Below are 21,444 nucleotides of genomic sequence, written 5' to 3' on the forward strand. Positions count from 1 at the left end.
ATGTAAGTATCTTCTCCCTTGTTTTAATGTGTTGAACTTTATGACTTTGGCTATATTTTTCTGATGAAAATTATTAACATGTTAGAAATTATAAGAAGAAAAATTGTGTTAAATATTAAATGTATCTTGAAAGCAAAACACAATTCCTAAACAAAATGAAAAATTCAACTCAAATTCTCCCATCTCTTTGAAGTGTAAACAATATGTAATAAAAAATCTATTATTAAGTGGCTGCCACATGAATTTTGAATACAAATAATTTTATAGTTGTTTTTACTATATAATATTCACCATAAATATATCAACAAAGGTCTCTTGGGAAAGACTTCTATATGTGTGTGTGTGTGTGTGTATGTGTATATACGTACATGTGTACACACACATATTCTTTTCATTGTGACATGGTACAGATTTTGTCCAAATTTACTTGACACAATGTCTAGGATTTCTTGTTTTTAATGAACTGTGATGTGGCAGTGTATGTGGACAAAATTAACACTGTTTACTATTTACTTGATAGATTAATGACTCCTGTGTAACATCTATGCCCCATTTTATGCTGAAAATTCATGAAGAAGCTCTGACAAAGATGCTAAATCTGATAGGACATTATTAAAAATATTATGAGGGAAGTGAAAAATGTGCAGTCTTTACATAAAAAAATGTTATAATTGCATTTGTGCAACTTTTTGAATGGTTTAAGAAATTGATGATGTTGTACACCTGATATGCAAATGTGTTGCTCTTGGTCATAATTTTTTTTAAGTGACTGAGCTCTGTCTTGTTCAGAATTCTCCTCTTGGGGAAATTTACATACATTTTACTGCTGCTTCTGAAGTCATAACCTGCTTCTGTCTGTGTTCATTATGCTTTTTTAATTTTTTTTCAATATATGAAGTTTATTGTCAAATTGGTTTCCATACAACCCCCAGTGCTCATCCCAAAAGGTGCCCTCCTCAATACCCATCACCCACCCTCCCCTCCCTCCCACCCCCCATCAACCCTCAGTTTGTTCTCAGTTTTTAAGAGTCTCTTATGCTTTGGCTCTCTTCCACTCTAACCTCTTTTTTTTTTCTTTCCCCTCCCCCATGGGTTTCTGTTAAGTTTCTCAGGATCCACATGCTTTTTAAATTTTAATTCTTATTATATTTTGCTTTTCCTATTAGATTTAACAGAACTGAAAATAAACTCTGTTGGTGGTACCTGACATTACCACTCTTCTTTTTCTCTGTGGAGACTTCAAAAATAGGAGATATGTTACATTGATATAAAAGGATTGTTTTATTATAGCACTTAAATACTATCAGAAGGTTTTTATAAAAAGGACACAGACCTTTAATTACCTATAACTATACAGAATTGATTCTCTGATGAACTTTTTATACATGAAGATGTCCTAAAGAATTCTTATATGGAATGTGTCCTTACAGTACCTTCAATTATTTTAGACATGTTTTATCTGGCTGAGCTTTCTTTTACAAAGAGTTTCCACTGATTGTAAAGCTATACCTTCAAATAAAACAAAGTAGCATGTTTCTGCCCAGTTTGTCTTCATTGCCTTCTTTAAAGGTCCAGTATTTTGTGGTCGATAGCACGTGAAGAAAAGATCCTCAGTAACCTCTTCCATTATTTTCAAATCCCTTCCACTGATATTTTTGTGATCACATAGTGGTTCTTTATATCATGGATTATTTTAATCTTGCTATTGCTATTGATATTTGTGTGTCTGTTTTCTCTCATTCAAAAAACTTTGTGATATCATCCCATGGTACGTTATCATCACATTGAATGCCTATAACAGCATTCATTTTTCAGAGATACTAATTTATGAATTAAACATTTGCTGACACAGTGTTTTATGTTTTGTATTTACTTATCTTCATGTTTTTATAGGTTTTGCATTACTGTCATAGTTTTTGTAAAAGGTTGAATTTGTATATCATATTTATTTTATTCTCTGTAATCAAGTCCTTCCAATATTTTGCATTATCACAAGACAGTACATTTAAGCAATTATTATGTTAATACTCCAGGAGTAAACATGCTGTTTGCTTCCAGCAAACAGTCTGGGGCTTCAGCCATCCAGAAACTGGGGTATCAAGGATCAGTATCTGAGCATTATTCTTCATGCTGACAACATAGCAGTGAATAACAGGCAAAGTTCCTATCTTTGTTTTGTTTACATTATATGGGTGGATAATTTACTGTGAATAATACATAATATGTCTATAGAATAGCTATAGGAAAAAGAGATAAAAAATGATAGTATAATAAGCAAGTGCTATTTTAAGTAGCATTATCTAAAAGATTCTCTGTGAAGATGGCTTTTAAAAAGACCAAGAAGTAAACTAAGTGAGGGAATGGGCTTTGAGGAAATGTGAGTGAAGGACATTCCAGTCAGAGGGAACAGTAAGTACAAAAGTTAGACTGTCAAAAGGGACATTCGAGAAATGGAGAGAAGGCCAAGGTGGCTGAAGTGGAATGGATGAGGTAAGAGTGGGAAAAGGTGGGGTTAGAGATGGAGGCAGTGACAAGATCACGTGGCACTTGTTAATCCATTATGAGATATTAGGGTTTTATTTTAAGTGAAGTAGGATATGATTCAGCCAAGGAATCACATGCTTTGACTTGTATTTTAAAAGAATCATTTTGGCTTGCATAGGAAGCAAAGAGGTCAAAGAGACAAAAGACAAATCAAGGAGACAAGTTAGGAAAGTTATAACACTAGATCAAACAAGAGATCATAGTGACTTGGTCTAGGGAGTCTAAGGTTTCAGTGGTAGGGGTAAGAACATATGATTAGATTTTGGATTTATTTTGAAGATTGAACAAATGAGAGTTGAGGATGTATAGGTTATTACCTCTTTTATATATAAGAAAACAAATGTTTATAAAAGTTAAATAACCAGAAGTAAAGAAATGAAAAGTACAGCATTAAAACTGTTGGTAATATTCTCATTCTTTATTTGGGTAGAGGTCTTAGAGATGCTCATTAAAAATATCCTCTAAGGGGCGCCTGGGTGGCTTGGTCGGTTAAGCGTCCGACTTCGGCTCAGGTCATGATCTCACGGCCTGTGAGTTCGAGCCCCGCGTCGGGCTCTGTGCTGACTGCTCAGAGCCTGCAGCCTGTTTCAGATTCTGTGTCTCCCTCTCTCTCTGCCCCTCCCCTGTTCATGCTCTGTCTCTCTCTGTCTCAAAAATAAATAAACATTAAAAAATAATTTAAAAATATCCTTTAAAATCTATATTAATATTAAGTGTCTTTTTATATTTCTTAAAACTTTTGTTAACATTATATGTCTTCTTTATAAAATAACTTATAGAACTTAATATTTAAAAAGTTGAGTATCCTTTCCAAGATTTCCAAGCTAGTACATAGCCCTAGCAAGATGAAGACAAGTAGAAAATGGATTTATAGCAGTGCTATCAACAATAACCAAGTTATGGGAAGAGCCCAAATATCCATCTACTGATGAGTGGATAAAGAAGATGTGGTATATATATATATATATATAGAATGGAATATTACTCAGCAATCTGAAATAATGAAATCTTGCCATTTGCAACACTGTGGATGGAACTAGAGTGTATCATGCTAAGTGAAATAAGTCAGTCAGAGAAAGACAAATATCCTGTGATTTCACTCATATGTGGAATTTAAGAAAACATATGAACATAGGGGAAGGGAAGGAAAAATAAGATAAAAACAGAGGGAGGCAAACTACAGGAGACTTAAATACAGAGAACAAACTGAGGGTTGCTGGAGAGGGGATGGGTGGGGCATAAGAGGGCACTTGTTGGGATGAGCACTGGGTGTTATATGAAAGTGACGAATCACTGGGTTCTACTCCTAAAACCAATATTACACCAATTACCAATATTGAATTTAAATAAAAAAAGAAAAGTGGACACTGGATATGGAGGACAAATGTAAATTAGGTTGTGCATCTCTCACCCCTGTTCTCTTTAGTATCCACTCACCTTGATTTACTCTGGTAGAAGTTTACATGTCCAATGTGGGGGGATGCAAAGTCACATTAATTATCACATCACCATGGAATGATGTCAATTTAGTCATACTTTCATCTAAAACTGAAAATGTTAGCTGCTATATAATGGGGAAAAATGAAGGCACATGAAGTAATAAATTAATATAAATCATAGATGCTGCTATATAAACCATTGCTACCATTTCTGTAGCTGGTTATGGGTTACTCCTCCTCAGCAGTCATACCTATACTCTTACAATACTCATTCCGCGTTGTCCACACCATCTGCCGGCATATCCACTTAATGGTGATTCTTACCTATACCTTTTGGGTGACATAGCACCTCATTCCTTTAGGATCTGACTCTGTAGTCATTATTGGGTTGCTGCAGTTTCCCATTTATTATAACTTTTGGGCAAAGTAATATTACGAATTTCCTGGGATCCAAATAGCATTCTTTGTGTCTATTCCATAATGGCACCAATACAGTTTGCCCTGATAATCATGATAAATCACCCTAACCAGTAAAATGACCTCCTTCTCTGAATGTTGGTCTAGTATTATATGGAATCTAAGATGGCCAGTAATAGTAGCAGAATCCAAATCACTTGAATTATGATGGTGTTTGGTAATAAGAATACTCTTTCCCTTAGCTTTAGGATCTGTAAATCCATTGATCTCAACATCAGAGTTACGGGAATCAGATTCTTCAACTAGTTTAGTTGGAGTAATAGGGAGAAAAGTCAGTCCTACCTTTTTTTTTTTTTTTTGAAACTTAGGCTTATATGGAGAAAGAACCATATTTTGACTCCTGTTTTAAAAGGTATGCTGTATCCTGTAAAATAGCGCACTAACCCCATAGGGTTGTCTATATGTTGTTGCCATAGGTTAACTTTTAGCAGTGCATTTCCTTCTTCTCACTAAAGGGGCAATGGGATATAATTTGAGAACAGTGAATTCTGTAAACATGAACACATTGCATCTTCCTTTTTTCTTTTAATAATTTTTCTAAAATGTTTATTTATTTTTGCAAGATACAGACAGAGTGCAAGCAGGGGAGGGGGCAGAGAGAGAGGGAGACACAGAATCCGAAGCAGGCTCCAGGCTCTGAGCTGTCAGCACAGAGCCTCACACAGGGCTCGAACTCACCAACCGCAAGATCCTGACCTAAGCTGAAGCCAGTCTTTTAACCCACTGAGCCACTCAGACACCCTCATCTTCCTTTTTCTTAATATTCATTCTTCAGCTGGGGCGCCTGGGTGGCACAGTCGGTTAAGCGTCCGACTTCAGCCAGGTCACGATCTCGCGGTCCGTGAGTTCGAGCCCCGCGTCAGGCTCTGGGCTGATGGCTCAGAGCCTGGAGCCTGTTTCCGATTCTGTGTCTCCCTCTCTCTCTGCCCCTCCTCCGTTCATGCTCTGTCTCCCTCTCTCTCTGCCCCTCCTCCGTTCATGCTCTGTCTCTCTCTGTCCCAAAAATAAATAAACGTTGAAAAAAAAAATTAAAAAAAAATTCATTCTTCAGCTAATAGAGCATTAGCTATAAAGTCAAGGCATACCCAGTTTCACTTAATTTTTGTATATGCAACTTCTGGCATTAAATGTGCCACTTGCCCAAAAATGTGTTTTTAACCAGTTTAATTAATAGTATGCATGGCCTGTGTAATCAGAAATAAAATCCAACAATATCAAATTTGTCCTAAATCTATTGCTTTATAACTTAAGTAACTTGGCCCAAGTACATTAACAGGAAAGCCACAAAAGCAGAGAACTTTAGGTCAATTGCTTTAAAAGTCCTTAGTTGTTAAGTATCTAAGGGAGTTCATTCATTTTTTTTTTAATTTCTCTCTCCCTCTCTCCTTCCTTTCCATCCTCCCTCCCTCCCTGCCTTCTTTCTTCTTTCTTTCCTTGTTTCCTTCCTCCCTCCCTTCCTCCTCCTCCTCCTCCTCCTCCTCCTCCCCCTCCTCCTCCTCCCCCTCCTCTCCCTCCCCTCCTCCTCCTCCTCCTCCTCTTCCTCCTCCTCCTCCTCCTCCTCCTCTTCTCCTCCTCTTCTCCTCCTCTTCTCCCCCCACTCTCCTTCTTCTTCTAGGAAAGATTGAGGAGGAAAATTAGATCATTCATCTAATTCAGCACAGGAATTGAATCTGAATGTTCTAGACCACATCAATTACCTTGTGCTCAGTTTAAAGGCATTTTAGAAATTGAGTTCTTCCATCTTCCTTTATTTTCTCTTAGAGTACAAAGAGGTCTTAGTGTTTTTAATGTAGGTTTTGACTTCAACAACAATGAGGGTCCTTGCTTTTAATAGTGGGATGACCTGAATGACAGTCCTTACAGTTTTCCATAAATGTTCCTTAGTTGATAACAAGCATTCAAAAGTGAGAATATTTTCTTAAGTGATTTGCAGGACTTCACTGTAGGCATCAAACATGAAAAATGCCAGTGAAAAATTTAGGAAACCAACCCATAGAAAGGTAGCATGCTATATGAATTGAAGTTGTTCTGTCACAAGTATTTAACAGTAGGCTGAGGTGAAGAACCATGGGTGTTACTAAGATCTTGTGTTTTACAGGTGTCACAGGAAAAAAATAGTAACAGAAAATATTTACAAATCTTCCCTTCAAGGGTTGCAGATAAAATACAGGACAGCAGTTAAATTTTAATTCCAGGTGAAGAACAAATATATTTTTAGTATAAGTATATCCAAAATGTTTCTTTGGGATATTTTTATACTAAAATTTTTAAATTTGAAATTCATATTTAACTGTTTCTTTATTTGCAAAACCTGGCAACTCTATGTCCCTTCTTCCAGGTTCTCCTAGGAAAACCATTGGGATTTTATTGTTCTGACCAGGGTATTGGATAAGAAGAGACTAAATAATTAGTAAAAGAAGATACATTTATTTTGAGTAGAAAAGTAGGAGTATCCTTTCTGAAGAAGAAAGTAGACCTGATACGTGAGGATTGGAATAAGAATAAGAGGAGTGGGGTAGAGATAGAATGTAATGATGGGTTGAAGCTTTGGCAGAGATAGAGGGGAGTTTGGGGAGTAGTGCCAAATTATGAGGAGGTTTAGAAGAGAATTGTGTAAAGACAATTTTTAGAAAGTTTTCCTCTTTGTTATACAGCTTAATTTCTCTTTTGGTGTCTCATCCATAGGCTTCAGGAAATACATTACTAGTTTTGTATGTGAATGTATCTATGTATGTATGTATTTTTTGGTGTGCAGGTAACATGTTGGTTTTTTTTTTTTTTTTTTTTTTTTTAAGTTTTGACATCTAGCTGGAATTGGGCAACTAATGGCTCAGTTTAATTTAGGTAACACCAAAGTACAATGCACATTGATCATTCTCAGAGCATGGGGACTATCTTGTCAAAGACCAAAAATGCTTCCATTTTGCTTTAAATAAAGTTGGAAAACAACAATTTAATATTGACTGAACGGTTTGGAGTGGTTTGTGAAGGAAAAATCTCTTTCTAAATAGGAGCTACCAAACAGACAAGTGTCAATTTCTAAATTTAGGAAGTCATTTCAGTGAAAGATTCTTGTTGGGGGTGTGTTAGGTCTAGTCTTACAGACATACTTGTCAGTTCAATAGTTCTGCTTCAGGGATTCCCATTAATAAGTTCTTGAGTTACAGCCCCATGTCTGACTGCCCCTAATTAAAACTGCAAAATGAGCTATATCTAACAATGTCATTTAGCTCCCCATTAGCATTTATATAATTGCAGTGGAGTTTTGAATTCCTGTCTTTGTGAGGACTCTTGAAATTGGAAAACAGATTGTAAACTAAGATAGGACCAAAAGTAGGGCCATTTTTCAGGCTAGCAATATAAGTTAACATGTCTTTGTAGATTAAACAAAGTAGGATTAGTGAAGACTAAGAATATATTACTTTAATAATAAGAGGCCAGTTTTAAAAGACAGAGGGAAAATATCAGGAATAATGTAATAAACATTCATATGCCTACACATCCACAGTTTTTAAACAAGGCTTAACATTGCTGCTTTAATAGCTTCTGATAAAAGATATAAAGTAGGTGATTGTGTAATGAATGGTAAACTAACTCTGACCACCCCCCCCCCCCACCAGGGGCCATCAGGATTTTGGTGCATATCCTTCCAACCTCCATTTTACCTCTTTATATAACTGGTAAATTGTACAAACATGAATATATGGGATTTAATCATGAAGCAACTTCTGTGACTCCCCTGTTCTTTGTGCTGATGCTCTGGGTGTTTAGTCTTCCCAAAAAACAGGCAAATATTCTTGGAGGTTGATGACATTTCTGGCTGCCCTTGGCTAATAAAGAATTATATGATTATTAGAGACACCAAATACTGTCTCAATTTGGTAATATAATTTTCAAGTTCTATGAGATCATTAGAGTCTTGTGTAATAGTTAAATCTCTAAACTTCATTTAATGTTGAAACTCTTCCCCACCTTGACTTGAGCCAGGTGCATGAATAAAAATGTGAGGTTAAGATGGAACAGATATAGCCTGTTTCTTTTCTCTCTGCCTTGAATGTCTATAGGGCTTCTCTTGGTTTATAAGGCCTTCAGAGTTAAAGGAGGTTGGGTGGGAAGGAGATATAAGGGGATGAAGAAAAATATGATTTAGCAGATAAAGGTCTGTATCAGTCATCATGACAGGAAATAGATGACACATCCAAAAGGAATGATTACCAAGAGTTTAATCAAGAACGTGTTTTCAAAGAAAAGGTAAAACCCCCCATTGCTAATAAGAGTGAAAAGATACCACAATACCTGAGGTCACTCATCAACAGTTTTGACCTTAGGTGGAGAAATACAAACACTGCCAGCTTACAGCTGGGCTGGCAGGGAACCAAGGGAATAAATAAACCAAATTCTCTTTCATTCTCCTCTTCCCCAGTATCCTGTGTGTAATTTCTACTCACTGAAACCAACCAGCCTCTGGAAGGAGGTTTGGTGCACTCCACATGGATCAGCCTTCAAGAATATAGGGCAGGATCAGCTCTATAGGGCTAAATCTTTCTCTTATGGATGCTTTAATGGGGCTTCAGATATTTTTTTCTTTAATTTCCTTCACCTCTGCTTAATTTGTGGGGAACTTCCATCTGCATTTCTCAGATTAGAAAGAATGTATCCTGATGACAGGTTGTCACTGTCTCTTAATTGCCTAGCTATTTAGCAATATGTCAGCTTTCCAATTCCGATGTTTATTCTTCCAGGGATGTTTTGTCTCCCATATGGCCCACATCTCATCCAAGGGAATTACTCATGCATTCTTGTGTTTGAAAGACGCTGATAATGCATGTAAAAATGGAATAGCACTTCACCCTTCAGTTCCACCTTTAGATTAGCAGGTCCATCCACTAATCCCTATTCCTTTATAATTTTCTAGACTAGATTCAGAGACTTATCCCAGACTTTAGGGACACATGTTAATCTTTTTGAGTGTTCTGCTTAAAGCCCTTGTTTCTTAACTTACACTACAAAGGAAATTATCTCATACTGTCCTGCTCTTGCCTTATGGTTTCCATTTCATTTTTAAAATTACCTTTCAGGGGCGCCTGGGTGGCGCAGTCGGTTAAGCGTCCGACTTCAGCCAGGTCACGATCTCGCGGTCCGTGAGTTCGAGCCCCGCGTCAGGCTCTGGGCTGATGGCTCAGAGCCTGGAGCCTGTTTCCGATTCTGTGTCTCCCTCTCTCTCTGCCCCTCCCCCGTTCATGCTCTGTCTCTCTCTGTCCCAAAAATAAATAAACGTTGAAAAAAAAAAATTTAAAATTACCTTTGAACATTTGAAACGTTCTTAATGTAAAGAGCGTGGAGGGTGTGATTCCAGGTCCTACAATTCTCTTCTAAATTATAGGTAAGCCACTTTAGCTACCTAGATATTTTCTTCTTGGTTTCAAGCTTAGCTCTGGAACATAAATATTTTTTCATATTTTCTTTGAAATTCCTGTATATTTTTTTATAGGTGGATGATGTCAGTTTATTCTGATTTACTGACTATATATAATTTTGGTTTAAAAGGGAATTTCTGTGAGAAATTGACATTTCTGTGACTATATAATTTTAAGCACTTGTCATTTCAGTAATGCAATATAGGTCACATAACATAATTTCTAACTTCATCTATTACATAATAGCTCCAAAATTTATAAAGACACTACAAATGTATATCAAGGAAAGAACTTTTTATTTGCATGTAACTTTGGAAGTAGTCAAATACAAAATGTCATATTTCTAGGTCTATTATATTCTACAAGCACAATTATATTCTACTGTAAATAGTGATTGAAAAAAAAATCAATTCTTTCCATTTCCCAAAACAAAAATTAGAAATAAGGAAAACCATGACAGTTTGAATCTTTTTTTTTTTTGATGTGAAAATTATCATTTGGTTCTCTCAAGAAATTGATAGTTGTATTTTATGTATAGTATTTCTGGTCTTGTGTTTTCTTACTTGTTTGAAGTTTCACACACATGAGGCAGCAATCTTAAAATTGGTTAAGCAGGAAAGTCTGCCAGGAATTTAAAAAGAATATTATACATTGGAAAACTACTTGTGAATCGCCATCTAATATTTCAAAAATCAAATTAATTATTAGATTTAGAAAAATGTAAAAGAACTCTATCATAACAATGGAAGTACAAATGAATAGAGAATTTGTTCATTAAGTTATAAATCCCATTAATGGTTTTAAATGTTTTGTACCACTAACATTAATGCTGAATGGAGGCTGGGTTGCTATCCATTAGACCTGAAAATGGGTGATTACACTAATTCTGGTCTAAAGCCTGTGGATAAGATCTTTTAAGTCACTATGCAAGAATAAACCAGATATTCATTGTGTTGAACATAAGGATTTACATCATTTTCCCATCCATGTCTTGATTAACATCTCAGTTTTGGAGGGAGCTTAGTAAAATATCAACGAGAATTAGGTTGTTATAGGGAAGTAATATAATAACAGACTATTTATGAGAAATGGAAAAATGGCTTCAAATTACTAGATGCAATTTTTTTCCCCTGCCTGAAGGTCACATGCGGCTTTACTTTATTAAATAATATTAAGATATAAAAACAACAAACTTTTTTTTTCTTCAGAATTTTCTGCTTTATATTTATGGTAATAGCTTTTTGAAATCAAAGACAATATCTGATAAGTAAGAATGCCACATTAGGATGATACTCAGTTATGTTTGCACCAGTTAATTCTTTAGTACATACTATTTTTTTGAGACTTGAAGGAAAAAAAACTTGGTTTGTGTGTGGTGTGTGTGTGACAGTGGATGGATGGCACTTAGGATGAGAAAGGAACAATTGCCATGGTGTAGGTTTTCTTCTCTCTTATGAAAAAAAAAACACCAAAAACCTATGGGTTAGAGGTATATAATTGAGGATAATTAAGCTTAGTTCTTATTTTGACACCTCCTATTATATCTTTAGACTACTTTTTTTTTAAGAGTACTACACAAAAGCACAGAAAAATTAATATTTCTAGATTTGCCTTTTGGGTTGCACAATTTACTGGACACTTTATTAACACTCTTTTTAGTTCACTGTTCATCCTTTATCAATGAAGTAGAAACACCTTTAATATTGGTTTCATTGACTCCACACAATGTTCAAGTTTTTCTCACTCTGAGTTCTTATTCTCTGTCTTTAACTTTCAGTTTCACTGTTGATTAAAAACCCAATATAAATCAACAATGAGATATTACTTTTTTTCCTATATGATTTACCACTCTTTTAGACTATTACTCTTTAGACTACTAGGGGAAAAATCTGATTATGTTAATAGATTCAGGGAAATAATTTGATAAGGTTCAACAATATTTGTGATGTGAAAACATTTAGCAATAATATAGGCAATAATCTTTAATCTGATACAAGCTAAATGTAAATCTTACAACTGATAAATCAGTCTAAAAGTAAGACTATGGAACAGTACTGTATAATAAAAACATAAGGTAAAGCTCATGTTTAGTCTAAATCAATTTAAATACATATACATTTGTTTTTGTTTTTGTTTGTTTGCTTTGAGAGAGTGCTATTGAGTGGGGGAGGGGCAGAGAGAGAAGGAAAGAGAATCTTGAACAGGTTCCATGCCCAGTATGGCGTCCAACACAGAGCTCAATCTCAGGACCATGCGATCATGACCTGAGCCAAAATCAAGAGTCAGATGCTTAACTGACTGAGCCACCAGGCACCCTTAAATGTCATATGTAATTAAAACATTTATGATAGATTTAAAAAGTAAAATGAAGCAGATGAAATTAAACAATACACTTATAAATAACTCATGATTTAAAGAAATACATGACCAGAAAATATTGAAAGTATTTCAACGATAATGATAATGAGAAGAAATATATTAAATTTGTTGGATACAGTTAGATCAGTTATTAGAGGAACATTTATAGTCACATATACATCTTGCTGTAGATATGTTTTATCTCAACAGCAATAAAAATTATAAAAAATAATGAGAAGGGTTCTATTTAAAGTAAGAGACTCAAAACATATGTATGAATGTAAGTATGTATGCATCAATAAAATTGTACAAAGAAAGAGTTAAGAGATGTAACATCCAAATGTAATGCCCATCCTTGGTTAGATTTCATTTAAAAAAGTGAGATTATATTGTGAAAATTTGACTATAGATTGAATGTTAGATACTATTAGGAAAATATTTTTTTATGTATAATATGGGTATTTATAATGCAGGAAGATATAGGTGCATATTGACATGTCAAGTATCTGTAATTTATTTTAAAATGGCTGAGGAAACATAAATATTTATATTTATATTTATATCTATATATTTATCTGTATCCACATACTATAATGAGAAAGAGAAGAGTCAGATATATGACCCCCATTCTTCCTTATGTTTAAATTTTTTTTAATAAAAAGTTTTAGTATAATATATTTTAAGAAAGCTAGAATAGCCATACTTATATCAGACAAACCAGATTTAAAACAAAGGCTGTAACGAGATGAAGAAGGGATCTATCCATCAAGATTTAACAATTTTAAATGTTTATGCCCTCAACTTGAAAGCACCCATATATATATGTGTGTGTGTAAATATATATATATATATATATATATATATATATCCATTAATAACAAACATAAACTCATTGATGACAATACAATAATAGTAGGAGACTTCAGCACCCCACTTACAACAATGGACAACTCATCTAAGCAGAAAATCAACAAGGAAATAATGGCTTTGAATGACACACTGGACTGGATGATCTTAACATGTATATTCAGGATATTGCATCTTAAGTCTCCAAATACACATTTTTTTCTAGTGCACATGGAAAATTCTCCAAAATAGATTGCATACTGAGTCACAAATCAGCCCTTAACAAGTATAAAACGATCGAGATCATACCATGTGTATTTTCAGATCACAATGCTATGAAATTTGAAATCAACCATAAGAAAAAATTTGTAAAGCTCTAAAATACATGGAGGTTAAAGAACAACCTACTAAAGTTTGAATGAGTTAACCAGGAAATTAAAGAAGAAATTAATAAATACCTAGAAGCAAATGAAAATGAAAACATGACAGTCCAAAACCTTTGGGATGCAGCAAAGGCAGTCCTAAGAAGGAAATATATTGTAATTCAGGATTATATTTTATAATGTTTCTAATTTCATAATATTTATAATATATAAAATTATATATTTTATAATTATATTATAAACATATATTTGTGTATACCTTAAAGTGTATATATCTTGAGAGAGAGTGGATGGGGGGGGCAGAGAGAGGGAGAGAGAGAATCCCAACCAGTCTCCATGATGTTAGCATGGAGCCTGATGCGGGGCTCACACTCAAACTGTAAGGTCATAACCTCAGCTGAGATCAAGAGTCAGACACTTAATGGACTGAGCTACCCAGGTGCCCCTATGTTTATATTTTTAAATTTTTTTTTAACGTTTTCTTTATTTTTGAGACAGGGAGAGACAGAGCATGAATAGGGGAGGGTCAGAGAGAGGGAGACACAGAATCTGAAACAGGCTCCAGGCTCTGAGCTGTCAGCACAGAGCCCGACGCGGGGCTCGAACCCACGGACCGAGAGATCATGACCTGAGCCGAAGTCGGCCGCTCAACCGACTGAGCCACCCAGGCGCCCCCCTTATGTTTATATTTTTAAATAAAAATGTCTTTTAATTAAAACATTTTAAGACAAAGAAGAGGAAAATAATATGAATATTAATGGAGATATGCACATTTTTTTACTGGTGTATTCAACTTGTCCATCTCCATAAATGATCTGTTATGGTTCTATGCAGGTTGGGTTCCAGGAAAAATCTAAGGTCTTCTCTAATTTGTTGTGATTTATGGTACCAGAGTGGCTAGATGGGGCTTTGTGGTAAGCTGTGGCACTAAGGAGAGACTCTGAAACACAGCAGAGCTTGCCTTCCATCTGATTCTTGGAAAGTCATACACCATGGTGCTGCAAATCAGGCTCAGACTTAGGTTCCTGTGGGAGGCAGTGTGAAGTGCAGCAGGACCTGGCATTTGTATGGCTTTGACAAGTTTTTTTTCAGAACTTTTTCAGTCAGTTGAAAGATTATTTTATATAAAAGAAAAAACAGTTTGCCCCAAAACTTTTATGAGTTAATTCAAGGGAAATTAAAGTCTTTGACAAGCTTAGCTCTCTCTGTTCAAAACTGGTATGAAAACACTTGAGTCATTGTTAGACAAGAACAGTCCAAATGAATAGTCATCAGAAATAAAGAGCCAACAGTAAAGCTATGAAAAGTTGAAGAACACCAGCTTAGATCTTACAGAGAACATAATGACTAAAATCAAGAACTCAACAAAGATCTAACGTTCAAAACAAGATGAGCTAATGACTTTAATTATAAGAATGATCCAGCTGCTATAGCTTATTAGCTATAACCTATTGGTTTTGCTTTTTTAGTGGTTACTTGAGAGTATACAACATACGTATTTAGCACATCAATCTATTTCATAATAACAATATAATAATTCACATACAATTCAGTGTCCTTACTACAGTGTATCTCCATTTATTATAATATATTTTGCTTCTCTATATATTTTGAAACCTAAACCCACAACATAGTTTTATATATTTTATAGATTTATCATTTTATATGTATTATTATATTATTTTGACTTTAATCAGTGATCTTTTAAAGAAATAATAAAAATGAGAAAAGTCTTTTTTCATTTATCCAGATAGTTATCATTTCCAGTAATCTACATTTCTTTGCATAAGCTTTCCTTTGATATAATTTTCCTTTGTTTTGAAGAAGTTTCTTTAAATCTTTTTGTAGTGCATATATGAAGGCAACCAATTCTCTTAGTGCTTATTTTTCTGCCACTTGTATTTGAAATATATTTTTACTATATATTGAATTTTAGGTTGACAGGTTCTTTGTTTTACTTTCAGCATTTTAGTGGTCTCATTGCTTTGTCTTCTAGCCTGCACTATTTGTGATTATGACGTGCCTTAGTGTGTTTTTCTTTGTGATTATCTTGCTTTGATTTCATTTACCTTCTTTATTCTGGCGAGTTACAATTTTCATCAAATTTTGAAATGTTTTGTCTATTTTTAAGATACTTTTCTCCCCTTTTTCTCCTCTGTCATTCTCATTATATTTTTTGTCAAATTGCTTTGTATTATCATAGAAATCACTGTGACTCTGTTCGGTTTTTTTTAGTGCTTTACTTGTGTGATTCACTATGAATAGCTTTTACTTTTGTTTTCAGGTTTAGTGATAATTTCCTTTGTACTGTCTTATCTTCTCTTTAGCCCAAACAATGTTTTCAGTGAGTTTTTCAAGTATGTTATTTTTTGGCTCCAAAAATTTCATCTGGTTCTATACCCTATCTTTTTTTTTTCCTTCACTCACTATGTTAATAAGTTCCTGAATATACTTGTAGTAATTATTTAAAAATTCTTCTCAGCTAATCCAACCGTTCTGTCATTTTTTGTTTCTACTGACCAAATTTTCTCCATGTTATGGATTTTCCTGCTGCTTCTTCATGTATCTAATAATATTGGATCCTTATTGTTATAAATATTACATTTTTGAGTGTCTGTATTTTGTTGTCTTTTTAAAAGAGAATTGAGTTTTGTTGCAGTTTGCAGATGTATAACTTGTGGATAAGTTGATCATTTTGAGACTTGGGTTTAAGAACTGTTATGTTAAATCTAGAGTAGCCTTTACGCTAAGAGTAATCTAATCTTACTCTTAAAGCATAACTCTTGTGGGGGTTTCTAGTGAATTTCCTGTATATTCCACAGGTCTCTCCATTCTCGTTTTTCAGAATTTGACTCTTAGTGTAGGGTGAGCTCTAGGATAATTCCTTGCCTCTGCCTAGCTGCTTGGAATCTCACTATGTACATTGCAATTTATTGTTTGAGACAGACTCAAAGTGATAACTTTACCAATTTCTGGATCTATCTCTGCTGATCTCCCTTTGGTTTTGTACCTTCCCCGATAAATTCCAGATACCTTATTTTTTTCTCCCCATCTCTAATCTCTGTCTTCTCTACTCATTGTGATTGACATTTTCTGCTTTGGTTCGCTGTCTTTTTTTTCACAGGCTGGAATGGTGTAGAAAAACAAGCATGATTGCAGGGCTCCCTTTGTTTTCTTTATCTCAGCAATTCCCATTCTATATTAGTCAAATGTATAACAAAAGAGCTATTTAGTAGGTATTTACATCTTTTTATAGTTGTTTGTGGTGTGAAGTCCAAGGCAGTTAAGTCCTTACAGTAGAAATAGTAGTTCTCCTATATATGTATGTTGTCACAGATCTCTATAAAATGTAATTTGGTAGGTGACTAGTAGTGTTATGTTTTGAGGTTAATGAGTTAAAAAGTAAAGGAGTGGCCTTGCCTGAATTAATCATAAGCATCCATGAATTAAGAAGTATGTATTACTGAAGTCAATAAATATATCTGAGGTACATAAACAAAGTTAAATTTACAACATGGATGTGTCTAGGCAGAACTCAATAAATGCTGACTAGACTATATGGAGTGGTTTCTAAGGGGGACTAATCAGTGTCCAAAACTGTGGCAGCAGACTTCACCGTAGGTGGGAGTAACTGGGGAGTTGGTGATGGGCTAAAGGAAAGTGGCCAGTTTTGGTGATGGGCATAGTTTTGTATTGGAGAAAAGTCTGAGTATGCAAATTCTGAACTGATAGGCCAATTTTGATAGAGAAACTTTGTTCGTCTTATGTGAAACTACTCTAAGGTAATTCCTAGCTAAAGCCCCAGAGGTTCATTTGGTAGGAGACTGATATCTTGCCCTAGCACAATGGCAGAAGGTGTCTCTACATGAGATTAAAGGAGATTAAAAGTGGCTGCAGTGGAGGTTCCAACCAAAGATAACCCCCAAAATAGCCCCACATGAAAACCTAAGGAGCTAGGGCTACTTGAATTATGGATGCTGTCTGTGGAGGGATGACAGACCATTTCCACAGTATGTCGACAGGCTGAGTTGGTTATAGGTGGGTTCCCTGTGAAAGGAAGATCCCCAACCCAAGAGTTTAGAGCAGCTAGAGGTATATGGATTCTCTTGGAGAGCTGTTGACTTGGGGTACTTTTTCCTGGATTTTTTGTTTCTACAATGCAGCTGTGTCCATCATTGTGAAGAGCTACTCTTCACAAAGACCTGGTTATATTTATACAAGGTAGAGTTTCTATCTTTGTTTTCCTCAGTGACCAGACCCTACGTGATGCCATCAGATGACTCTCTGGTGTCTGATTTTTTGGGGATGTTCTTTAGTGCTGTCCTTCAAAGATCTGCATAGGTAGAGAAATATGATGAAGTAGTCTCTGAAGGGAATCCTGGGGTCTCTGGCCTCCCCACATCGTACTAGTTTCTGGTTCCTTCTACACCCCAGATGCACTAACTATTCTGCTGGCTCTAGGACAAGACAAGGTCCATCATTGATACTGTGGTTTTGTTTACATGATTAAAACCCTAGTTTTTGTTTATCAAATTAGCAAAAAAAAATTTTAAAGGTATAATAGCTACTTTTTATGAGTCATTTAGCATAATCATTCTCATAAACTTCTTACATAAAAATAAATCGACTAAACTTTAATGGAAATAAATTTGCTAGTATGAATCAAGAATTTTTGTAATAATCATGTTGTTTATCAAATATTTCACTATCAAGGAATCTCTCCTAGGGAAATAGAAACTCTTGTCATAGATGAGTTTTCAAACTGTAATTGTTAGCATTATTTATAATAATAAGAATAAACCAAATAACCCAAATAATAGAATGATTAAATTATTTGTGATAAATTTATTTGGTTAGGCATTATAGTGGCATTTTTCAGAACTACCTTATATAATAAGAAAAAGCTCATGTCATAATTGGAGTGAAAATACCAGGATACTAATTATATGCAATTTGATTCCATTTTTGTAGAAATGGTTACACATAGACAATTGTGGAAGGTAATGCACTGAAAATAACAATGGATACTGCTTGTTGTCATTGTGGAGAAAAATCATTATTTTGGTTTTGTAACTTCACTTTCCCTTAAATCCTCTACAATGACAATACAGTATATGTTATTAAAAATAATTTCATGGGACTTTATGTACTGTTTTTGCAATTTCCTGGGAGTCTATAATTATTTCAGAATAGAAAATTTTGCCTTATTTTAAAGTCAATGTTACACTAATTCTCAGCTGTAATTGACTCCTGTGTTGTTAAGATATGCTTACAGTAGAAGGTATGACCATTCCTTTAGAATGGCAGAAGTAAAGCATGTCTTCCTATTCAGACCTCAATTTTCGGGCAAAAATATATCTTTAAAAAATAGGGGCGCCTGGGTGGCTCAGTCAGTTAAGTGTCTGACTCTTGGTTTTGGCTCAGGTCGTGATCTCATGGTTTGAATTAAAGCCCCACATAGGGCTTCACTCTGACAGCATGGAGCCTGCCTGGGATTCTCCCTCTCTCTCTCTCTCTCTGCCCCTCCTCTGCTCTCTCTGTCTCTCAAAATAAATAACTTAATAAAAATAAAAAATGTATTCATTGAGTACATATTTATTGAGTGTCTCTTATGTGCCAGGCACTGTGCTAGTGCTGGAAAACAAGGATGAGGAAAACTGAATAAATCCTTTCACCCAATACATTTTTATTGTTATAGGGAAATACTACAAAAGAGTAACAGGAGGAGATGATTTAATCCAAGGGGTATTTTCCATAAAATATTGAAATCTCAGAGGAAGACCATACAATGCTGAGCTTTGGTAAAATATAATTTTATTTGAATAGTATTTTTGATACCAGCTGTATGTACATGAGGGAAATTATTTTAAATCCTCTGAACATCAGTTTCATTAACTGCAAGTGGGAGAGGTAGTAATGACCTCAAAGACTTTGTGAATAACAAATAACATGTAAGGTGCATTGTCCAGTGCTTGGCACATAATATGGATTCAATAAAACTTAGCTATCATTAACTTTGACAACTCTTTGATAAATGAGAATAAGGGAGTATGCAAATAATAATAAGAGAGATTGAGATATTGTATTAAATTGTAGCTTTCAACACTTACTACAGTACTCTATACTGGAGAGAGCACAGCAGCAATTAGTTCTGAGGTCAATAAAAGCATATGCAGAATGGTTAAGTAAAGACAGAGCAAAAGAACAAATAACCAAGTATAAAAATATTTTATTAATCTATTAATGTAGAAATAGTGTTAGCAATGAAAAAGAATAAAAACAAGACTAAGAGATCATAAGATCTAATACTGTTGAAATATGTGTAATGTTTAACTGGGATGTTTTATCAGATGGTTTTGAGTTTACCTTTTATATACTTTTATCATCATTATGGCAAATATCTCTCTGAAAAGAGATCTACAAACAAAATTATGTCACTATGCAATCTATGTCTTATAGAATATCTTGTTCTGATTAAAAGGAAAAACAGTGAACAATATTGAATAAATGTTCTTGCTGCTTATTGTCTGCTTAGCCTTCAATCTCTAAGATGTGAAGACACATAATTTTATGTCGTTGGCATTGCCAGTGGGAAAGGAAGTCTGAACTCTCATCTAATTGATAACTGAAGAAATCCATGATGGAGTATCTGGGGATTGCAGTAATCTTTGAGGGGCTCCATGGAATACTGTCCCATTGAATAAACTTAAAATAAGAATATTCACAAGTGTTGTATACTAGAGACCATCTTTTGTTACATTCTACTATCATGATAAGAACAGGAAACATTTGTTGAGTGCTGCTTATGGGCCATGCTCCATTCTAAGCACCTTGAACATACTAATTCATTTCTACAACAGCTTTAAAGAGTAGTTACTAGTATTCTTTCTCATTTTGTAGATAAATAAACTGAAGCACAAGAGATCAGTTAACTTTTTCAAGGTCACCCAGCAGAGAATTTAAAAATAAGTCACTGTGCTCGAGGCTCCACGCCTGCTCATTACACCTCTGACTGCCAGGTATTTAAGGAAACCAGACGAGCCAAAAACAAATAGACAATAAACAGCATTTCCAACTTTTAATAACTGGTTATGTGTTAATTGTACAATCAGGAAATCTTGCCCAATTTCATGGAATATTATGGTTCAGGTGGTATAAAATTAAAGAACTTCTTGTAGAAAATACTCTGTTAAAGACCCAAAAGTTTAATGCAGACCAGGAAGCAAATAAGTAGATATGACATTTCCCTTTTCCTTTTCTGGAATCATATGGCAAAATAATAAGGATTCATAGTAAAAATAATGATTGTAAGAACAAAAATAGCTATTAACACTGAAAACAATGATCAACACATAGTAGGTGCTCAATAAAGATTGAGTGTGATGGCTAATAATTTGATATCACATGCCAGAGAAAGCAGATCTTACATAAACAATTTAATATTATTTTTATTATTTTACTGGTAAGGAAATTTAGATATTGAGAGATTAAGTGATTTATCTAAAAGTCCATTTTAAAGTGGTGACTAAGAGTGAAACATAATTTCTCTGATTTTAGTTCCTACAGAACCTTCTATTTCTAAATTTTCTACAAAGATGTCAGGCCTCTCCTTATATCTTCATATTTTGCAGACTGACAATAGAAATTCTAGCAGGTACTAATCTAACAAAACTATTTTTAAAACTACTTAGTTTGTTTCGTAGAATTTTCTATAATGGCTTTTTATGTTTAGATTATATGGGTAAGAACTGTAATGTAAAAAGCTCTGCAAAATTTTATCTCATTTGATAGCTTAGTACTTCTATGAGATACATTGAAATGAACTATGATTATTCTTAGTTGGATAGGTAAGAAAATTGATACTCAGATAGATTAGGAGCTCTACTCAAGTTCGAGCACTTTATGTTAAGCCATGGAGACAGCTTTAACCCAGCTCTTTTAACTCTAGGCACTTGCACTTTCCACTACATTACTCTGCAC

This window comes from Leopardus geoffroyi, chromosome B3 (assembly GCF_018350155.1).
Source record: "Leopardus geoffroyi isolate Oge1 chromosome B3, O.geoffroyi_Oge1_pat1.0, whole genome shotgun sequence".
Taxonomy (NCBI): domain Eukaryota; kingdom Metazoa; phylum Chordata; class Mammalia; order Carnivora; family Felidae; genus Leopardus; species Leopardus geoffroyi.